Consider the following 23,981-nt stretch of genomic DNA (forward strand, 5'->3'; position numbering starts at 1 on the left):
GGCGCTAGGTGCCAGGAGCGGTCACAGACCGCTCCCAGCACTTTAACCCCCAAATACTGCAATCGAACATGATCGCAGCATTCCGGAAGCCAGCACAGGGGCTGACAGCCCATTTGTCTCTGGATTGGAGACCTTGCGGCATGACACGGGCTCCCGATCGATCTGGGTCACCAGAGCTAGGAAACTTGGTGATCATGCACAGTGCATGTCAGGAAGTCTCCGTGTCAGTGCAGCGCTGACAGCTTATATGGCATGCCGATGCTGCTTCATCTGCAAACTATAGAAGCGATCAGTCTGCAAAAAATGATTGTCCCATAGTGGGACAAAGTGTAAAAGTTAGAAAAAGTAAAAAAAAAATAAAAATTTAAATAATTGTAAAAATATTAAAAAAATCAAAAATAATAATAAAAAAATCAATATATATTCTATCTCTAAATAAATATTTGAATGAAAAAAAAATCTAAACCATAAAACTACACATATTTGGTATCGCCGTTTTCGCAACGACCCGACCTATAAAACTGTCCCACCAGTTAACCCCATCAAAAATAAATAAAAAACAAGGCAAAAAACAACGCTTTATCATCATACCGCCAAATAAAAAGTGGAATAACATGCGATCAAAAAGACATATATAAAAATGGTACTGCTGAAAACATCTTTTCAGCAAAAAGCAAGCCGCAATACAGATCCAGCAGCGGAAAAATAAAAAAGTTATAGCTCTCACAGTAAAGCGATGCAATAATAATTATTTTTTCTATAATATAGTTTTTAATGTATAAAAGCGCCAAAACATAAAAAAAAAATGAGGTATCGCTGTCATCGTACTGACCCGAAGAATAAAACTGCCTTATCAATTTTACCACATGCAGAACAGTATAAACGCCTCCCTAAAAAAAGAAATTCATGAATTACTGGTTTTTGTGATGTGAGATTTACATTCAGATTCAATTGTAAGAATCTAGGGCAATAAATAAAAAATTTAGGGAACATAAGGAGGTACAGAAATAGTGTTTAATTTTTTGTCTTTGACAGCTGACATCTTGCTGCACCTTTTTTGCGGTGTTTTCATTTTTCAGGGATCTCTTACAGAATAACTTCATACAAAACCCACTTATTGCTCAAAGGGCCATTATGCGGCTCATTGTCCCCTTTCTCTCCCAGGGTTACATCATTCTGGCTCCCTACAGACTGCACAAGTTTTACTGAATAATCCTCTAAGTAAAGCTTAAAGAGTAACTAAACTATTTTTTTTTATGTAATTAGCCCCCAGACATGCTACTTTAGAAGCTTATTTCAAATACTGCTCAGCAAGATCGGTACACTATATTCCAATAGTTTATATATGAGAATTTCCTTGTCTTGAGTACAAGAGTAGAGAGCAGGCATGGAAAGCAATGCATACTGATTGTTTGGTTACAGTGTACCAATCTAGCCGAGCAGCATTTAAAAGGTGCTTCTAAAGGACACTGCACTGCAGCATAGTGTATAAATGGCAAATTGTGGGCAGCATGAATCAGAGCCTGGCTGCATGATTGAGCGTTTCAAAGAGAAATAAGCTTTAACAATCTGGCCGGGAAACCTCGTGTGTATATGGGGGAAACCTGTCAATCACCTCTGGACTAGTTTGGTCTCCGGCTATGATCCCCGGCAGGATCTTTCAAGTATATTTTCTCTGAAATAATGGCGTATTTCGGAGCAATATATTCCTGATTCATGTTGCTCACAATTTGCTCAGTAGGAATCAGATGACAGGTTCCCTGTAAGGCAAACGTAGTAAAATAAGGCTTCATACACATTTGTGTTTATCTATTACCTTTTTTGGACCAGATAAAAGAAATTAGTGTTGAAAATGGATTTGTGGCCTAACTAATGTATGCGTGAACGTAGCCTCAGGTAACGTAGCCTTAGGGAAGGGTAGTGACAAAACTCCGTCTCCTCTGAAGTCGCTCTCTACACTTCCAAGTGCAGCAGTGTAACCAGCGGCGTCAGTAGACAGGATAGAAACTGTGCCTGGCCACTGCGTGCGGGTACAGCTGTCAGCAGGCACATATGCACACATGCATTCAGACAGTGGTCGCTCTAGGAAGTATGGAAGTCACCTAATATGCCAAAGAGGTGGCATTACAGCCCAGAGAATTCTTGGCAACACCAGGGGTACACTGTTGCCCCATCATATGCACATAAAGTTACTCCTTCGGTACAGTGCTATTATTGGTTTTATAGCTACTAAGTCCCCTACAACACTGTATAGCCCATTTAAAATGCATTTTGGGGGTGACAAGCTCCTCTTAAATGTTTGGATACATCAAGGGGACCTGTAATTGGTTTGAACACTCATTCTGTGCTGACAGACTTGCTTTAAAGTGGCACTCCTCTTCCTCCACAGTACATGTAACTATACAATTCTAATGCAGTCATTACACCTAATGGTCTCTACTCTCCTGCTGCTCCATCCATATCTGACATCAGTACCCTATTGTCTTCATGCCCCCAAATACCTGTTCCCCATGAACTGGGTCCCCCAATCCCCTTTATCGGGATCACTGTGGTAAATGTGAACCATGGCTTCCCTGCTATGCCATCGGTGTGAGATGCACCAGTGCCGATAAACATGTTAGTTTCTTCATCCAAGGGCAGAGAATGGCAGGAGGGCGAGGTTCAGACTTTGCACAGCATCCCCCCTATGAATCTATGAATCTACAGTGGCCAACAAGGACAAGAAGAAAATGATGTAACAATGGTAAATAAGTAAAGAGCAGCAGCAGAGTGGAGGGCTTTCAGTACAGTGACAATATATTAGAAATATATCATTACAATTAACATGGGGGGAGTGTAGGTCGCTTTAGAGGGGTTGATTGATGTTGACATATTTTAGGCATGGATGACTAGAAGAGCACATTGGATTCTTCTTGGTTAACATCTTCCGCTAGTCACCTGGCTGTAGCAGCCAATCACAGGCTTCAGTTGACCTGTTAATATCTGGATGACGTGAATATCACTTCTGAAACTGGCGCAGACCTCCAGAGCAGCCTGCAAACTATCCACTGAGTTTGTTTATTTGTTTAATGTTTTGTTATTTCTGGACAAGCACTGGACAACCATATGAGGTCCAATGGGTATTTTAAGGCTGCGGTCACATATGGGTCAAGGCTTTTGATTATGAATCTGAGCAGAGTGACTGGAAGTTATTGCAGCAGGTCATACTTCAGTGGTGCGGAAGCATCGTCTGCCTGGGGAAATCTCATAACAGGAAAGTTTCCCATATTTATTGTGAAGATAATGCACAAATTGTAACAACCTGTAAAAATACTACAGGTTTAGTAATCGCACGATGAACTAATAACTGCTGCTAAAGTCGTATGGAACGATGCCACCTGCAGAAATGAATCGGATGGCACCGGAGATTGCCTTCAAGGCAGAATTAGGAAGGACATCTATATAGACAGGCTCACAGCAATGGCAGCAGATCTGTGTCATCTGTGCTGAGCACATAACACATCCCACATCACAATGCAGCTTTCTATAGGAGGAATACACTGGAGGTCTGGCAGCCATATACCCTCACCTCTACCAGCCTGTGCAGCCCAGTGACTGGCGAATCCCAGGGATTCCTTCACCCCCTGCTGCTTCTAGTCTCCATTGTATTTCTACATATTCTCTGTATTGTGCTTGTCAGGGAGCCCTGCTCCTTAGTGTCCAAGTACAACTGTCTACTAGTCAGGGATCAGTGCCTGCTCATGTAATTCCAGACATGCTGATCCCTGTGCCATGCAAATGGCATAATGCAGGGTCCTTGCAAACAGCTCAAGCTCAGTGAGGTTTGATGGAGATCGTTTGTGAACAGCAGTTTTCAGCTCTTTCCACAGATTTTCGATTGGATCGAGGTCTGGACTTTGACTTGGCCATTCTAACACCTGGATACGTTTATTTGTGAACCATTGCATTGAAGATTTTGCTTTGTGTTTGGGATCATTGTCTTATTGGAAGACAAATCTCCGTCCCAGTCTCAGGTCTTTTGCAGACTCCAACAGATTTTCTTCAAGAATGGTCCAGTATTTGGCTCCATCCATCTTCCCATCAATTTTAACCATCTTCCCTGTCCCTGCTTAAGAAAGACAGGCCCAAACCATGATGCTGCTACCACCATGTTTGACAGTGGTGATGGTGTGTTCAGGGTGATGAGCTGTGTTGCCTTTACGCCAAACATATCGTTTGGCATTGTTGCCAAATAGTTTGATTTTGGTTTCATCTGACCAGAGCACCTTCTTCCACATGTTTGGTGTGTCTACTAGGTGGCTTGTTGCAAACTTTAAGCAATACTTTTTATGGATATATTTGAGAAATGGCTTTCTTCTTGCCACTCTTCCATAAAGGCCAGATTTGTGCAGTGTACGACTGATTGTTGTCCTATGGACAGACTGTCCCACCTCAGCTGTAGATCTCTGGAAGTTCATCCAGAGTGATCATGGGCCTCTTGGCTTCATCTCTGATCAGTCTTCTCCTTGTTTGAGATGAAAGTTTAGAGGGACGGCCGGGTCTTCGTAGATTTGCAGTAGTATGATACTCCTTCCTTTTCAATATGATCGCATGCACAGTGCTCTTTGGGATGTTTGAAGTTTTGGAAATAATTTTGTATCCAAATCCGGCTTTAAACTTCTCCCCAACAGGATCACGGACCTGCCTGTTGTGTTGGTCCTTGGTCTTCATGATGCTCTCTGTGCTTCAAACAGAACCCTGAGACTATCACAGAGCAGGTGCATTTATACGGAGACTTGATTTCACACAGGTGGATTGTAATTATCATCATTAGGCATTTAGGACAACATTGGATCATTCAGAAATCCACAATGAACTTCTGGAGTGAGTTTGCAGCACTGAAAGTAAAGGGGTCGAATAATATTGCACACCCCACTTTTCAGTTTTTGAATTTCCACAAAAATTTAAAATAACCAATACATTTCGTTCAACTTCACAATTGTGTTCCAGTTGTTGTTGATTCTTCGCCAAAAATTTACACTTGGTATCTTGAAGCATGATATGTGGGAAAAGTTTGAACTTTTGCATGGTACTGTACATCATGTACTGCATACATATAATCTATACCATCCTACCAGAGCAGCCACACTGCTCTGCACAACAGACATGGATGCCGGGGCAGGGGGCACAGCACTCCAGCATCACACTGGCACAATTCTCCCTTCTGCCCATGTATGGCACTCACCAGCAGTGAGCAGAGCATCCTTCTGTCAGCTCCTTGGCATCTCCTGCATCAGTAACTCTGTAGTAATGTATTCTCCAGTGTAGACCAAGGCGGTAGTGAGGAGGCAGAGGCTGAAAAGGAGGCATAGGCTGAGGAGGAAGGCTCTGTGCTGCTCTCACATTCAGCAGCTTCCACTATGACTCTGCACGAACCTGTTAGTGACTCTAAAGCATTACATAACTGAGGACACTGGACCACACCATGCACTATACTATGCGCTCTATAGAGGTTAAATAAGTACACAGAGTGTGACACACTCACTACATACCACATTATCTGACTGTAGGGGGCGGCGCCGTTCTGCTGCCCCTTGTCTTCAGGGACTCAATGCCGCCTGAGGCGAAATGATCAACTTGCATCATTACAGGTGCACCCCTGCTACTACCATATTAGAAGAACACTAGTAACTTATGGAATATGCTTATTAGTTATTTGTACATTACCTCATTTTGAAATGCTTAAGCCTATGGCCTATGACCTGTGGGAACCATTTACGATCTCCAAATAGACACATATTGACAGTTCTGACAAAAGCCCTATAGTTCTGACCAGCAGAGAACAGATGTATCTACCAAAGTCCTCAGATTAACTCAGTCATACACTAACCAGAGTCTCTGCTTGCTAATTAAACTGCATATGTTAAGTAATCTTCTATATTTTTTATTATTGTTATATTAATATTTTACAGTCCCCCCTGCTTATGATTTGAGAAATATCATAATCAATCCTAAATAGTGATGAGCAAGTATACTCGTTGCTTGGGTTTTCCCAAACACGCTCGGGTGGTCTCTGAGTATTTGTAACTGCTCAGAGATTTAGTTTTTGTTGACGCATGATTTGACTGCATGATCTACAGCTGCTAGCCAGCCTGAGTACATGCGGGGGTTGCCTGGTTGCTAGGGAATCCTCACATGTATTTAAGCTGTCTATCAGCTGTAAATCATGCAGCTGAGGTAACGAAAACGAAATCTCCGGGCAGTTATAAATACTCGGAGATCACTCGAGCGTGTTCAGGAAAACCCGAGCAACAAGTACACTCGCTCATCACTAATCCTAAACTCATTCTCTCACCATTTGTATCACATTCATGCTTTATTCTGAAAACCTTCTTTTCCTATCGCCACGACAGCACCCCACGAGAGGGATCCGCCCACCTTCCGGACAGGAACCTACAGGTTAAAAAGGGGCGGTCCCCCTCGCCCTCCAGTTTGGGTTCCTGTCCGGATGGCGGGAGCCTACAGTTCACTTACACAGGTCCACCAAGTCTCTGTGCGGTGTCTTGGATAACGGCAGAATCGGGGACCCTGGAAGCAGCGTCGGGGGTGTACTGCACGCAGACCCCCACTCGTCTGATCGGAGCGACGCGATCCCAGGTATCGGGGAAGGCCGCCCTGGGTAGCATCAGCGCGGCGTGTCTGCGCAGATGCGGACAGTAACTGGTGAACCGGAAGCAGTTTTACTACTTCCCGAGGAGGCCGGGAGGAGAAGCGCGGCATTTAAGAAACAGCTGCAACATAGAGCGATGTGCACAGGATGTCCTGTCCAGGAGATACCGAGCACCTCCAGGTGCCTGAACAAAGGAAAAGCGGTGGCAGCTGCTCATGCAGCAGCGAGGATGGACGCAGGAAGCAGGCCTCAGGCACCCCTGCGTCTCGTGGCACCTCTGCGTCTCGTGGCACCTCACCTCCTCAGGAACCGATACTCTTTCATCAGCCAGGGGTGAGTGTATCTGTACTCCTTGGTAGCTGACAATCCCGTTTTTCTGTGCTTTGTTTTAGGTTAAAAAAGCCTCAAAAACAAAACACAAGCAGAGTGCATTATGAACAGAGCCATTGCCAGGCAGCTATACTAAAAGGTTGTGTCAGGCCTGTATTTGCCGTACATTAGAAGAGGAAGCTCCCCTCCGTACATCAAGCCTGAGAGAGGTTATTAGGGAAGAAATTAGATGTTCCTTAAAAACCAGACGGCAAGAAAAAGCAAGTATAGAGATGGTGTCTGATTCTAGCCCCTCTCTACAGGAGGGTGAATGTTCAGATGCTTCTTCGTCATCCTCCTCAGATGAGGAGGGAAGACCGTGCTTTGCTATCGACGGTATGGACACGTTAGTTAAGGCTGTTCGATCTACAATGGATATCACAGACAATAAAGAACCTAGGTCCACCCAGGAGATTATGTTTGCTGGGCTATGTCAGAAGAATCGCAGAACCTTCCAAGTAGTTGATACAATCAAGGATCTGGTTGGAAGAGAGTGGGACAAGCAAGATAAGGGGTTTCTGCCATCAGCAGCAAAAAGAAGATACCCCTTTGATGATGAGCTTCTGTCCCAGTGGATGAAGGTCCCTAAAGTGGATGCGGCGGTGGCTTCTACTTCGAAGTCCGCTTCCTTGCCTCCTGAAGATGTAGGTCTTCTTAAGGGCCCATAAGACAGAAATGCGGATATGTTCCTGAAGAAGGTGTGGGAGTCGACTTCAGGAGCCTTTAAACCGGCAATCGCCAGTACTTGTACTGCCAGGTCGATAATGGTCTGGTTAAGTCAGTTGGAGGACCAGCTTAAAACAAAGGTTCCCAGAGAAAAGATGTTGGACTCCCTATCCCAGATCCGTGAGGGAGTAGCATATCTGGCAGATGCGTCAGTGGATTCCTTGAAATTGGCAGCAAGATCAGCTGGTCTTTCAAATGCTGCCCGTTGCGCACTTTGGCTCAAGACCTGGAAAGAGGATGCTCAGGCCAGAGCCAAGTTGTGCACCATGCCATGCAGGGGTGAGTATCTATTTTGCCCAGTGCTGGATGATATCCTTGCAAAAGCGGAGGATAGGAAAAAAGGATTTCCTAAGGTGTTTAATCCTACCTTTAGAAACGCCTTCAGAAGACGAATGCCTTTCCGAAAATTTCAGTCTGACCAGCAAACCTATAACTGCGATTGGGAACCGACAGAGCAAAAGAAAAAAGGTGGATACTACGGGAGCCCTTCATCCTCTTCAAGATGCATACGTAACTACAGATAAAATACATCTTCCAGTAGGGGGGAGGCTAAAATACTTCCTCAGTCAGTGGATTAAGATAACTTCCAGTAGCTGGATCCTGGGGGTAGTTGCGTCGGGATTGAAGTTCGAGTTTAAGAAGATACCTCCAGACCATTTTCTGTTGACTTCTCTTCATTCTTCGGAGCAACAACAGGCCTTAGAGATAGAGATTCAACAGTTAGTCGAGAAGCGTGTTATTGTAGAAGTTCCAAAACATCAGGAGAAGAAAGGATTTTATTCTCCACTATTTTTGATTTCAAAACCTGATGGGTCCTTTAGGACTATCATAAATTTACGCAAATTAAATTAATTTCTACTATATCATGCTTTTAAGATGGAATCTATTAAGTCAACAACTAAACTTTTATTTCCCAGGTGTTACATGTCGGTACTGGATCTAAAAGATGCATACTACCATCTACCGGTTTACAGAAATCACCAGCAGTTCCTCAGAATGGCGGTGCAAATAAAAAATCAGGTTAGGCATTTTTCAATTTGTGGCGATACCCTTTGGCCACTCTATGGCACCTAGGATATTCACAAAAATTATTTCAGAAGTAATGGCCCATGTCAGAGAAAAGGATACCCTTGTGGTACCTTACTTTGATAATTTTTTGATAGTCGGGAATTCGGTTTCTCAATGCAAGGCCCATGTAAATGCCATGATATCATCTCTGCAGGATCTCAGTTGGTTAATCAACATAAAAAAATCAAGACTACAACCTTCCATGTGTCAAGTGTTCCTGGGTATCCTTCTAAACTCAGAAGATTAGACATCATTTCTACCAGAGGACAAGAAACAGAGGATTGTCAGCAAAGTCACGAGAGTAAGGAAGAATCCAGATCTGACTTTAAGAGATGAGATGTCCCTGTTAGGGTCATTGACTTCATGTATACCAGCTGTGAAATGGGCTCAAGCTCATACTCGGGTACTGCATTCCGAGATCCTCAAAGCAGAAGGAAGGCTTCAGGGTTATCTAAATGGAAAAATCAGGATATCGCTGGCCACTCTTTGCGATCTAAAATGGTGGCTAGACATGCGCCATCTATCAAGAGGGGTTCAATGGAGCACCACAGCAGACAGAGTAGTCACAACTGATGCCAGCCCATTTGGTTGGGGAGCCCACATGGGGAAGGTTCTGGCTCAAGGAAGGTGGTCGGATCTGGAATCCCAAGGCTCTTCCAATTTAAGGGAGCTGTCAGCGGTCAAATTTGCGTTTCTTCACTTACTACCATCCCTGAGGGGTTCACATGTAAGAGTGCAGACTGACAATACAACAGTGGTTGCCTACCTCAATCATCAAAGAGGGACACGATCGCAATCTCTAATGTCCACCACGGCTCAGATACTATCTTTAGCCGAGACTCACTTTTTTTCCCTTTCAGCAGTGCACATAAGAGGGGAACAGAATGTGGAAGCAGACTATCTCAGTCGACATTCCCTTTGGCAAGGGGAATGGTCATTACACCGACAGATATTCAAACAGATAGTCAGTCAGGCTTTGGGGACTACCGGTCATAGATCTGTTTGCTACAAGAGAAAACAGGCAGGTCCAGGAGTTTGCATCACTCCAGATAGCAGACCATCCAGATATAGTGGATTCCCTTCAGGTCTGGTGGAACTTCCTGCTAGCTTATGCGTTTCCCCCGATGTGCTTGATTCCTCTGGCTCTAAGGAAGATCAGGGAAGAGAGGGCGAGAATAATTCTAATTGCCCCCTTCTGGCCCAGAAGACCGTGGTTCTCTCTACTCAGAGCAATGTCAGTGACCGATCCTTGGGTGTTGTCAGTGGTTCCGGGGCTCCTTTCTCAAGGTCCATTTCATGATCCCAGATTAGAGAGTCTTCATCTGACGGAGTGGAACTTGAGAGGGAGTTACTGAAGCAAAGGGGTTTTTCTAAGGCCTTAATATCCACCTTGTTAAAAAGCCGGAAAGAGGTCACCACAAAAATTTATTCTAAAATTTTGAAGAAATTCCTTACATTCCATCAGCAACCCCTGACGAACCGGGTTCCAATTCCGGCAATTCTGGAGTTCTTACAGAAAGGCCGGGAATTGGGTTTGGCGGTAAATATGCTTAGGGTTCAAGTTTCAGCCCTAGGAGCCTTGTATAATTGTGATGTAGCTGGGAATAAATGGGTTGCTAGACAGTGCATATAGCAAGAGTCCCCCTTGGGATCTAAATTTAGTGCTCGAGGCGTTAACACAACCCCCCTTTGAACCTCTAGGCTCTATTCTGATTAAAATTCTAACCCTGAAGACAGCTCTATTGTTAGCTTTAACATCCGCTAGGAGGGTTAGCGATATGCAAGCATTGTCGATTGACCCTCCCTATCTCATGATACTCCAGGACAAGATTGTCTTGAAACCAGATCCTGCATACTTACCAAAGGTAGCATCTAAGTTTCATAGGAGTCAAGAGATATATCTACCATCCTTTTATGAGAACCCAGCTTCAGAACAGGAGAGATGTCATTCTCTAGATGTTAAAAGGGCAGTATTAGAGTATTTAACCCCTTCCTGACATCAGACGTACTATCCCGTCGAGGTGGGGTGGGCCCGTATGACCGCCGACGGGATAGTACGTCATCACCGATCAGCGGCGCTCACGGGGGGAGCGCAGCCGATCGCGGCCGGGTGTCAGCTGCATATCGCAGCTGACATCCGGCACTATGTGCCAGGAGCGGTCATGGACCGCCCCCGGCACATTAACCCCCGGCACACCGCGATCAAACATGATCGCAGTGTACCGGCGGTATAGGGAAGCATCGCGCAGGGAGGGGGCTCCCTGCGGGCTTCCCTGAGACCCCCGGAGCAACGCGATGTGATCGCGTTGCTGCGAGGGTCTCCTACCTCCTTCCTGGCTGCAGGTCCCGGATCCAAGATGGCCGCGGCATCCGGGTCCTGCAGGGAAGGAGGTGGCTTACCGAGTGTCTGCTCAGAGCAGACACTTGGTAAGCCTGCAGCCCTGCACAGCAGATCGTCGATCTGGCAGAGTGCTGTGCACACTGCCAGATTAATGATCTGTGATGTCCCCCCCTGGGACAAAGTAAAAAAAAATTTTTTCCACATGTGTAAAAAAAAAAAAAAAAAAAAAAAAATCCTAAATAAATAATAATAAAAAAATATATATTATTCCCATAAATACATTTCTTTATCTAAATAAAAAAAACAAAACAATAAAAGTACACATATTTAGTATCGCCGCGTCCGTAACGACCCAACCTATAAAACTGCCCCACTAGTTAACCCCTTCAGTAAACACCGTAAGAAAAAAAAAAAAAAAACGAGGCAAAAAACAACGCTTTATTACCATACCGCCGAACAAAAAGTGGAATAACACGCGATCAAAAAGACTGATATAAATATCCATGGTACCGCTGAAAACGTCATCTTGTCCCGCAAAAAACAAGCCGCCATACAGCATCATCAGCAAAAAAATAAAAAAGTTATAGTCCTGAGAATAAAGCGATACCAAAATAATTATTTTTTCTATATTTTAGTTTTTATCGTATAAAAGCGCCAAAACATAAAAAAAATGATATAAATGAGATATCGCTGTAATCATACTGACCCGACGAATAAAAATGCTTTATCAATTTTACCAAACGCGGAACGGTATAAACGCCTCTCCCAAAAGAAATTCATGAATAGCTGGTTTTTGGTCATTCTGCCTCACAAAAATCGGAATAAGAAGCGATCAAAAACGGTCACGTGTCCGAAAATGTTACCAATAAAAACGTCAACTCATCCCGCAAAAAACAAGACCTCACATGACTCTGTGGAGCAAAATGTGGAAAAATTATAGGTCTCAAAATGTGGAGACGCAAAAACTTTTTTGCTATAAAAAGCGTCGCTGGTTTCACACTTGCGTTTTTGTCTGCAGCGTTTTTTGCACAAAAAAAGCATGCGTTTTTTCCCTATATTTAACATTGAAAACGCATGCGGTTTTTTTGTACGCGTTTGGTCGCGTTTTCAAACGCATGCGGTTTTTTTCTGCATGCGTTCATTTTCAGAAATACAACCTGCAGTATTTTCTTGCGTTTTTAAGCACATGCGTTTGTTTGCGTTAAAAACGCATGCATTTTTATCGAAAAAAAATAAAAAACACACTGAAAAGCCACCCACCACCATCAAGGTGATAAAGGGATCCAAACCCTAACCCTAACTCTACCCCTAACCTCACCCCTAACCGTTTAATGAACATTTTCTGACAGTCATAGTGCCACGTATTTCAGTGCCACGTATTTCAGTGCCACGTATTTCAGTGCCACGTATTTCAGTGCCACGTATTTCAGTGCCACGTGTTTCAGTGCCACGTATTTCAGTGCCACGTATCACGCATTTCAGTGCCACGTATCACGTATTTCAGTGCCACATATCACGTATTTCAGTGCCACGTATTTCAGTGCCACGTATTTCAGTGCCATGTATTTCAGTGCCACGTATTTCAGTGCCACGTATCACGTATTTCAGTGCCACGTGTTTCAGTGCCATGTATTTAAGTGCCACGTATCACATATTTCAGTGCCATGTATTTCAGTGCCACGTATTTCAGTGCCACGTATTTCAGTGCCACGTATTTCAGTGCCACGTATTTAAGTGCCACGTATCACATATTTCAGTGCCACGTATTTAAGTGCCACGTATTTCAGTGCCACGTATTTCAGTGCCACGTATTTCAGTGCCACGTATTTCAGTGCCACGTATCACGTATTTCAGTGCCACGTGTTTCAGTGCCACGTATTTAAGTGCCACGTATCACGTATTTCAGTGCCACGTATTTCAGTGCCACGTATTTCAGTGCCACATATTTCAGTGCCACGTATTTCAGTGCCACATATTTCAGTGCCACGTATCACGTATTTCAGTGCCACGTGTTTCAGTGCCACGTATTTAAGTGCCACGTATCACGTATTTCAGTGCCACGTATTTCAGTGCCACGTATTTCAGTGCCACGTATTTCAGTCACGTTTAGGGTTAGGGTTAGGGGTAGGGTTAGGGTTAGGGTTAGGGCTAGGGTTGGAGGTAAAGTTAGGGTTGGGGCTAAAGTTAGGGTTGGGGCTAAAGTTAGGGTTAGGGTTTGGATTACATTTACGTTTGGATTAGGGTTGGGATTAGAATTATGGGTGTGTCAGGGCTAGGGGTGTGGTTAGGGTTACCGTTGGGATTAGGGTTAGGGGTGTGTTTGGGTTAGGGTTTCAGGTAGAATTGGGGAGTTTCCACTGTCCAGGCACATCAGGGGCTCTCCAAGCGCGACATGGCGTCCAATCTCAATTCCAGCCAATTCTGCGTTGAAAAAGTAAAACAGTGCTCCTTCCCTTCCGAGCTCTCCCGTGCGCCCAAAAAGGGGTTTACCCCAACATATGTGTTATCAGCGTACTCGGGACAAATTGAACAACAACTTCTGGGGTCCAAGTTCTCTTGTTATCCTTAGGAAAATAAAAATTTGGGGGGCTAAAAATCATTTTTGTGGGAAAAAAAGATGTTTTATTTTCACGGCTCTGTGTTATAAACTGTAGTGAAGCACTTGGGGGTTCAAAGTTCTCACAACACATCTAGATAAGTTCCTTGGGAGGTCTAGTTTCCAATATGGGGTCACTTGTGGGGGGTTTGTACTGTTTGGGTACATCAGGGGCTCTGCAAATGCAACGTGACGCCTGCAGACCAATCCATTTAAGGCTGCATTCCAAATGGCGCTCCTTTCCTTCCGAGCTCTGTCATGCACCCAAACAGTGGTTCCCCCCACATATGTGTTATCAGCGTACTCGGGACAAATTGAACAACAACTTCTGGGGTCCAAGTTCTCTTGTTATCCTTAGGAAAATAAAAATTTGGGGGGCTAAAAATCATTTTTGTGGGAAAAAAAGATGTTTTATTTTCACGGCTCTGTGTTATAAACTGTAGTGAAGCACTTGGGGGTTCAAAGTTCTCACAACACATCTAGATAAGTTCCTTGGGAGGTCTAGTTTCCAATATGGGGTCACTTGTGGGGGGTTTGTACTGTTTGGGTACATCAGGGGCTCTGCAAATGCAACGTGACGCCTGCAGACCAATCCATTTAAGGCTGCATTCCAAATGGCGCTCCTTTCCTTCCGAGCTCTGTCATGCACCCAAACAGTGGTTCCCCCCACATATGTGTTATCAGCGTACTCGGGACAAATTGAACAACAACTTCTGGGGTCCAAGTTCTCTTGTTATCCTTAGGAAAATAAAAATTTGGGGGGCTAAAAATCATTTTTGTGGGAAAAAAAGATGTTTTATTTTCACGGCTCTGTGTTATAAACTGTAGTGAAGCACTTGGGGGTTCAAAGTTCTCACAACACATCTAGATAAGTTCCTTGGGAGGTCTAGTTTCCAATATGGGGTCACTTGTGGGGGGTTTGTACTGTTTGGGTACATCAGGGGCTCTGCAAATGCAACGTGACGCCTGCAGACCAATCCATTTAAGGCTGCATTCCAAATGGCGCTCCTTTCCTTCCGAGCTCTGTCATGCACCCAAACAGTGGTTCCCCCCACATATGTGTTATCAGCGTACTCGGGACAAATTGAACAACAACTTCTGGGGTCCAAGTTCTCTTGTTATCCTTAGGAAAATAAAAATTTGGGGGGCTAAAAATCATTTTTGTGGGAAAAAAAGATGTTTTATTTTCACGGCTCTGTGTTATAAACTGTAGTGAAGCACTTGGGGGTTCAAAGTTCTCACAACACATCTAGATAAGTTCCTTGGGAGGTCTAGTTTCCAATATGGGGTCACTTGTGGGGGGTTTGTACTGTTTGGGTACATCAGGGGCTCTGCAAATGCAACGTGACGCCTGCAGACCAATCCATTTAAGGCTGCATTCCAAATGGCGCTCCTTTCCTTCCGAGCTCTGTCATGCACCCAAACAGTGGTTCCCCCCACATATGTGTTATCAGCGTACTCGGGACAAATTGAACAACAACTTCTGGGGTCCAAGTTCTCTTGTTATCCTTAGGAAAATAAAAATTTGGGGGGCTAAAAATCATTTTTGTGGGAAAAAAAGATGTTTTATTTTCACGGCTCTGTGTTATAAACTGTAGTGAAGCACTTGGGGGTTCAAAGTTCTCACAACACATCTAGATAAGTTCCTTGGGAGGTCTAGTTTCCAATATGGGGTCACTTGTGGGGGGTTTGTACTGTTTGGGTACATCAGGGGCTCTGCAAATGCAACGTGACGCCTGCAGACCAATCCATTTAAGGCTGCATTCCAAATGGCGCTCCTTTCCTTCCGAGCTCTGTCATGCACCCAAACAGTGGTTCCCCCCACATATGGGGTATCAGCGTACTCAGGACAAATTGGACAACAACTTTTGGGGTCTAATTTATCCTGTTACCCTTGTGAAAATACAAAACTGGGGGCTAAAAAATCATTTTTGTGAAAAAAAAAAAGAATTTTTATTTTCACGGCTTTGCGCTATAAACTTTAGTGAAACACTTGGGGGTTCAAAGTTCTCAAAACACATCTAGATAAGTTCCTTGGGAGGTCTAGTTTCCAATATGGGGTCACTTGTGGGGGGTTTGTACTGTTTGGGTACATCAGGGGCTCTGCAAATGCAACGTGACGGCTGCTGACCAATCCATTTAAGTCTGCATTCCAAATGGCGCTCCTTCCCTTCCGAGCTCTGTCATGCGCCCAAACAGTGGTTCCCCCCCACATATGGGGTATCAGCGTACTCAGGACAAATTGGAAAACAAATTTTGGGGTCCAATTTATTCTGTTACCCTTGTAAAAATACAAAGCTGGGTGCTAAAAAATCATTTTTGAGAAAAAAAATAAAAATTATTTTCACGGCTCTGCGTTATAATCTGTAGTGAAACACTTGGGGGTTCAAAGCTCTCAAAACACATCTAGATAAGTTCCTTAGGGGGTCTACTTTCCAAAATGGTGTCACTTGTAGGGAGTTTCAATGTTTAGGCACATCAGGGGCTCTCCAAACGCAACATGTCCTTCCCTTCCAAGCTCTGCCATGCGCCCAAACAATGGTTTACACCCACATATGGGGTATCATCGTACTCAGGACAAATTGCACAACATTTTTTGGGGTCCAATTTCTTCTCTTACCCTTGGGAAAATAAAAAATTGGGGGCAAAAAGATCATTTTTGTGAAAAAATATGATTTTTTATTTTTACGGCTCTGCATTATAAACTTCTGTGAAGCACTTGGTGGGTCAAAGTGCTCACCACACATCTAGATAAGTTCCTTAGGGGGTCTACTTTCCAAAATGGTGTCACTTGTAGGGAGTTTCAATGTTTAGGCACATCAGGGGCTCTCCAAACGCAACATGGCGTCCCATCTCAATTCCAGTCAATTTTGCATTGAAAAGTCAAATGGCGCTCCTTCCCTTCCAAGCTCTGCCATGCGCCCAAACAATGGTTTACACCCACATATGGGGTATCAGCGTACTCAGGACAAATTGCACAACATTTTTTGGGGTCCAATTTCTTCTCTTACCCTTGGGAAAATAAAAAATTGGGGGCGAAAAGATCATTTTTGTGAAAAAATATGATTTTTTATTTTTACGGCTCTGCATTATAAACTTCTGTGAAGCACTTGGTGGGTCAAAGTGCTCACCACACATCAAGATAAGTTCCTTAGGGGGTCTACTTTCCAAAATGGTGTCACTTGTAGGGGGTTTCAGTGTTTAGGCACATCAGGGGCTCTCCAAACGCAACATGGCGTCCCATCTCAATTCCAGTCAATTTTGCATTGAAAAGTCAAATGGCGCTCCTTTCCTTCCGAGCTCTGCCATACGCCCAAACAGTGGTTTACCCTCACATATGGGGTATCAGCGTACTCAGGACAAATTGTACAACAACTTTGGGGGTCCATTTTCTCCTGTTACCCTTGGTAAAATAAAACAAATTGGAGCTGAAATAAATTGTGTGTGAAAAAAAGTTAAATGTTCATTTTTATTTAAACATTCCAAAAATTCCTGTGAAACACCTGAAGGGTTGATAAACTTCTTGAATGTGGTTTTGAGCACCTTGAGGGGTGCAGTTTTTAGAATGGTGTCACACTTGGTATTTTCTATCATATAGACCCCTCAAAATGACTTCAAATGAGATGTGGTCCCTAAAAAAAAATGGTGTTGTAAAAATGAGAAATTGCTGGTCAACTTTTAACCCTTATAACTCCGTCATAAAAAAAAATTTTGGTTCCAAAATTGTACTGATGTAAAGTAGACATGTGGGAAATGTTACTTATTAAGTATTTTGCGTGACATATGTCTGTGATTTAAGGGCATAAAAATTCAAAGTTGGAAAATTGCAAAATTTTCAAAATTTTCGCCAAATTTCCATTTTTTTCACAAATAAACGCAAGTTATATCGAATAAATTTTACCACTAACATGAAGTACAATATGTCACGAGAAAACAATGTCAGAATCGCCAAGATCCGTCAAAGCGTTCCAGAGTTATAGCCTCATAAAGGGACAGTGGTCAGAATTGTAAAAATTGGCCCGGTCATTAACGTGCAAACCACCCTTGGGGGTGAAGGGGTTAAATAGGACACAAAGGTTCTAGTGTGAGGAAGGGTTCTATTGCTAGATGGATCAGAGATGCAATATGTCTTGCTTATTCTGCCAAAGGGGAGACACCACCAGAAGGCATCAAGGCACACTCCATTCGGGCTATGGCATCATCCTGGGTGGAGAGAGCAGGTGTGCCTATTGATACGATATGTAAGGCGACAACTTGGTCATCACCTTCCACCTTTATAAGCACTATCATCTTGATCTATCTGCTAAATCCAGCCTACACTTTGGGCATTCAGTACTTAGTGCTGTGGTCCCTCCCAGTTAATTAGTCTTTGAAAGTCTCTCATGGGGTGCTGTCGTGGTGATAGGAAAACCGGTTTTTACTTACCAATAATAGGATTTTACAGAGTCCACGACAGCACCCGTAGATCCCCCCCCCCCCGTATTGATTCCTGCACTCTGTTGGAAGGTGTGCTCTTTAGAGTTCACTCTTAGAGGTGATGGTATTTAGTACTGTTTAAGATATGGATGTCATGTACTGATTAATTGGCGGCATCCCTTGTACTCTGGAACACAAACTGGAGGGAGAGGGGGACCGCCCCTTTTTAACCTGTTGGTTCCTGTCCGGAAGGTGGGCGTATCCCCTCTCTCATGGGGTGCTGTCGTGGACTCTGTAAAATCCTATTACCGGTAAGTAAAAACCGGTATCAACATCTGTCTTGAATGTCATCTGAGTTTTCAAACTAAAATAAAAATTTAATCAGAGTTATATTTTTCCGTTTTAACATCTCTCTTAAATATCATCTTCCTTTTTCATTTGTGTTTATCTTTTTATAAATTCTCTTAATTTTACACATAACTATTTGATACATTACATACAGCAAAACCCCAATAAATATAATAACAATTGGATTAGATAATACATTTCTTGCTGCCATTTTTTGCTGAAGACTGTGACCAGCTAGTTACTGATTTTCCTAAATTTCTCCACCAAGATGAGCCTGACATACTCGTCCACTCATGTTCATTATCATTTAAATTCCCTTGCTCATGTCTGAATACTATTTCAGCTTCTTTTAGTTGTTTTGTTAACACAATTAACAAACCCTTGTCTTTCTTTATCTATTTTGTCCATATATCCCAAATAAAATTATTTATGTGTGACAATTTGAACTGTATTGGAAGAGTTTTCAGATTTCTTGAGCCTGTTGACGTAATATTAATACTTCCTTCCTTCTTTGTGAGAGTTTTCACATTTCCCTCAATACAATGTAAACCTGTTGTCAGACTTTCAGCATGTACACAAGATGAAAAGAATGCAGAAACAACTTCTTTTTCTGACATAACTTGGAAAAAAATCTTGTTAGCGCTTACTGGTGTCACCAAGTCATGTATCGTGTGTACATTCTCCACTCTGGCATGACATGAGGTATGATTATGGAAACATTAATGATAAATGACTTTATCCTGCCCAGGTAGACAGATTACCTTAGAAACAAAATTTAAGCATGACAAAATGTCTAATTGTTCAGGGTTTGTGCCATCAAATGCAAAATATGTGTCCTGTAATTGATAATATAGCAATTGTGTGTGACTAACAGGAATTCCCAGAACAGTTATAGGGACCAGGGTTTCTTCTCTTCCCGACATTGGAATCAGTGATGTTCCTACACAAATGTTCTGTTCACATCCTAACCACTTATTTACCCACAAATCTGTATGATTTAATGCAAAATTATATTCTGTAGGCAAATTTCTCATTAATCCTACAGGTGTAATCCCACTTTGTAATGCTTGTGCAATCATTTTCAGATTGGTGGAATATTCAATTTGAATTTCTAGACATGTTTTGGCCACTTGAGATTCCTGCTCACTTTCTATTAAAGCTAAAGTAGCATCTTGCAGATGTGATACAGAAGATCACAATACAGCAGCAGTGTTCAACACCAACTTTCCAAGGACTTGATTCAAACTTTTCTGAATCTTTACCCCTTTACCTCCAATATACCCAATATTTTCCAGATCTGATTTAAGTATATGAATATCCGGAGTGTTAATTAGACTTCCCACCGTTCCTAATTCCTCCAAAATACCTTCTAACACTCCCCTCTTACTTCTAACCTGTGCTGAAGTTCTTTTCCGAAACCATTGTTCTATTCCCATTTCCATGTTAATGAGAGGTGATTGACACTGGGGATATCTAGAAGAGATTTTCCAGTTAGACATGTTAAAAGTCCATATCATAGTCATAAACACTCCATCTCGTAATCGAGGTTTAGACTGGAATTGGTTGATTTGGAAAGGAGTAGATGGTTGAAATCTTGTCTGAGTGCAAACATTATCTACTGCTGACCATACATTTACATCTTTACATTGTTTGTAATTATTTTTCGTTAAGACGCAACATTGGTAAAGTCCAGAATCCTTAGGAGATGGATTATCTACAGAAAAAGAAAATTCTTATTCAAGCATCTCACATTACCAGATTGACCTCTGTGTATAACATTTGTTGGACCATTTGAAAAACTTTCCCAAAATAATCTATTTATGGTCCATGTTAACTGAAGGAAATTCTAACCATGTGTTGCATTTTAATAATAAAGGAGACATATTTTCTTGACTATGTACTGCTTGTGGTGTAACTCTTACTTCTGGAACTATAGTATTTGTTACTGTACCTGTACAGAACTTGTTCTCTGGTTCTACTTGTACTGGTTCTCTGGAAGTTCCATGTTTTTACCGAATCTAGGAGTCCCACTGTTTTGAAAATTCTCTCTTTCATTCAAGTTAAGTTCTTGCTTTTTCCCATCCTGTTCTATTTCTCGTTGTCTCATGTCAGTATCATCTAATGGAAAGGAGTATTTTTTGTGGTCACATAAATATCTTCCACAGTCATGACAGCTGGTTTCCATGAATTCTTGGACAAATATAGGCTGTTTGTGGTCATCTGTAGACAGATATTCACAAGAAGGCAAAATGTAACGTGGCCCAAGGAGGTAGTCGTAGGAGAGGGCTTCATCACAATCTTTACAAAATTGTAAAAAAAAAAATTATCCCGACGTCATCCTACATAGGAACCTTTTTTTCTGTTCGGCGAAAAAACGCAGAGCGATGGATACAGCGAAAAACAGATGAAACGTGAGGTGAAATGATGGAATCCGGAGACCGATTCCGCTTTTTTTTTTTTATAAGAAATCATGCATTTTCCATTCTGGTCTCTCTCTCTCTCTCTCCCATCCCTCTCTCTCCGAAACAGCTAGTTAGATCCGGCAAAAAAGTCACATCAGTTTTTCACAATTTGTGACAGATCCGTTTTTTTCAACATTCGCCGGATTGTGCCTGAAGGCAAAAACCTGATGTGTGAAAGTAGCCTAAGTGTCCTTGTAAGGGATCTCACAGGGGAAAGGGGTGGGTCGACTTTGCTCACCTCGGGGGAGAGGAGGGAAGGACCCAGCAGGGATCGGCTCTCTGGCACCATCACCTGCCTCAGGTCAGTCAGGGAACTGCACTGAGGGCAAATAGTCGCCGAAAAGGCTTCCCTTATAAGTACGAGTTATTGAGGCGCTCTGAGTGAGGGGGATATATATCACCAGTCCAGACTGGGGATATATAGCTAAACCTCCTGTCTGTTACTGCCAGAGTTCCTCACTAAAACAGTATGGTATTCTGCTACCAGTTCCTCATTTGAAATAAGCCCCCTCCGACAGCAGGCTTATATCGGGTCAGGAAACAACCCTGGGGTAGCATATAATATAACCAACTGAGCATGTGGACGTGGGGATTCGTAGATCGCAATAAAAGAGCAGCCCAAGATTAATTTTTATATCTAATCGCCGAGGAGGTGCACTAGAAAAGACAGTTATATATTCAAGAGCAAATATATACCATCAGGAGTGTAGTACAAAGATAGGGTATAAATAGGTTGCAATAACCGTGTTATGTAGCATGTGACCAAAGGGAGACGCTGATGGATCACAGGTCCAAATATTAGTTACAGGCTTTCCGGGCTGTGTCAGCTAACGTATCCTCCAGCCATCATCAAAACGAAGTTCAAAATGAAAGGCTGCTACCTCACTCATCTGCATCTCCCCTGGGTGGTGGTGCCTCTCTCCTCCCATCTCTGAGAACATGATTTTCTGTCCAGAACTATGGCTGGCCCATAACTTTGCACCTGAAGCTCTGAATGGGTTGGTTGTACCGCCACTGGATTCTGTTGGATTTTATCTGCATATAGAGACCAAATTTGCCTACCGTATGTAATTCCTGGTACAGTAGCTATGCTTTATAACTCCATAATCCAGAGTGCTACAGGTGACTAAATAATATGGGCACGTGGGGAAAGGAACGCCAATTTGGATTATGTGCTTGGCTAGTCTCAGAGATATAATAGCAGACTGCAATAAGTCATTTTCCAGATTCAATACCTCAGAGCTTGCTGCAGCTTGTTGTGCTATGTGCTTAGTCACACAAAGGAGCCAGTTGGCTTACAGCTGTAGAAGATTTTACACCATTGTGTCAAGAGTTTCAAAGAGCTTGAGTTAATTAATGGTAAACAGGAAAGATATATATCCTGGTACCATGTTAGTCCTCAGTGGTTGATACCTACTGGCCTACTACCACTACATTGATGATATTTTAATAATCTGGATGGAGTCTGAGCCACAGCTAAAGATGTTCCATGAGCAGTTTAATCAATTTCATCCCACCATCAACTTAACATTCAACTATCTGCTCCAACACTGAAATTAACTTTTTGGACACCATCATTAAGCTGCAGAACAATGAAATAGAAACATCCCTGCATCAGAAGCCAATTGACCATCCAACATACCTTAAATGGGACAGTTTCAATCCAACACACATAAAAAAACTCTATTGTCTACAACCAAGTCATCAGATACAATCGTATATGTTCCAACCCCATGGATAGGGATGAACACCTTGGTCGCCTCAGAAAGACCTTTATGAATCAGGGCTACCATCCAAGAACAATTCAAAACGAAGTTACAAGAGCAACTAGAATATCAAGGAATCATCTCCTACATTACAAAGCTAAAAAAGAAAATAACTGGGTGCCTCTAGTAGTCACCTACAATCCAAATCTGGAGTTGCTAAGGGGAGCTGCACGGAAATTACAACCTTTACTACAAAAAGATGCCCGCTTACAATTCATTTTTCCAGACCCCCACTACTGTGTTTTAGGCAGCCCCCAAATCTAAGAAGTATCATGGTCAGAAGCTCCCTATCCTCTTAAACAGCTGCAGGAACCTTTCCTTGCAACCAGAAAAAATGTAAAACCTGTCCATTTATAATGACCACAGACAAGATAAAGATCTTCAATTTACATCAGGACTGCAAGATACCAGGTACTTCCAGCTGCATCACATATAATGTGGTGTATTTAATTATTTGTGCTAAATGTCCAACTGGGGGTCTGTATGTAGGGAAGACAGGGCAAAAACTGAGAACAAGGATGAACTCATCGACACACAATAAGAGAAAAAAAAATATAGATCTACCTGTGGCAAAACCTTTTTGTCTCTCTGCACACAGCACCATGGACATAAGATTACTTGTATTGAAGAGTAATTTCAAATCTCAGAGAGACAGAAGGGTCTGGGAGTATAAGCTAATGACAACCTTTGACACTCTCAGTGCAGGAATGAATGTGTCACATGGATTTATATCTTTCTATATCAATTAAGGAATTTGCTCCTTAGACCTTGTGGGGGCATCACAACACAGTACCAGACCCCAATCAGAGGACAATAAACCATTCACACTTCTTATCTATGAACTGTCCCAATATTTATGGATACGACTGTTTATCCCCCTCTCTCATAATGATAGCTCTGATTCACGTCACTTGTCTTATCCATTGCATTATCTTTCTGCTGTGTTGTGTATAAATATGTGATTCTTCAGATTTTGTAGTCTATGCCTGATGAAGAGGCCTGAGTAGTCTCGAAAGCTTGCAATTTGTTGCCATCTTTTCAGTTAGCCATTAAAAGGTGGGGATTCTCAATTCTAAATATTTTTTAAAGGTAAACAATAATCCTGGGGAATGAAAGCCAAGGGTGGGGGCACATTTCAGGAGTGAAGAGACATTTACTTTATCCCTCACCCCTCCCCACTTTACAGGGCACCAGGGGCATCACATTCTTGTGTTCCCCTGACCGCACTCCTGCAATCTCT

At 42.7% G+C, this 23,981-nt stretch overlaps 2 protein-coding genes across 3 annotated transcripts in view; one reads left to right on the forward strand and one right to left on the reverse strand.

Annotated features, from left to right (window-relative positions):
• The window catches only part of LOC143766503 (uncharacterized), a 264,909-nt gene that overhangs the window by 202,014 nt on the left and 38,914 nt on the right, over nucleotides 1–23,981 (reverse strand). The window lies entirely within an intron of this gene.
• The window catches only part of LOC143766521 (uncharacterized), a 336,611-nt gene that overhangs the window by 114,817 nt on the left and 197,813 nt on the right, over nucleotides 1–23,981 (forward strand). The gene's annotated exons all lie outside the window — the stretch shown is intronic.

The sequence above is a fragment of the Ranitomeya variabilis genome, chromosome 4 (genome assembly GCF_051348905.1).
Source record: "Ranitomeya variabilis isolate aRanVar5 chromosome 4, aRanVar5.hap1, whole genome shotgun sequence".
NCBI lineage: Eukaryota > Metazoa > Chordata > Amphibia > Anura > Dendrobatidae > Ranitomeya > Ranitomeya variabilis.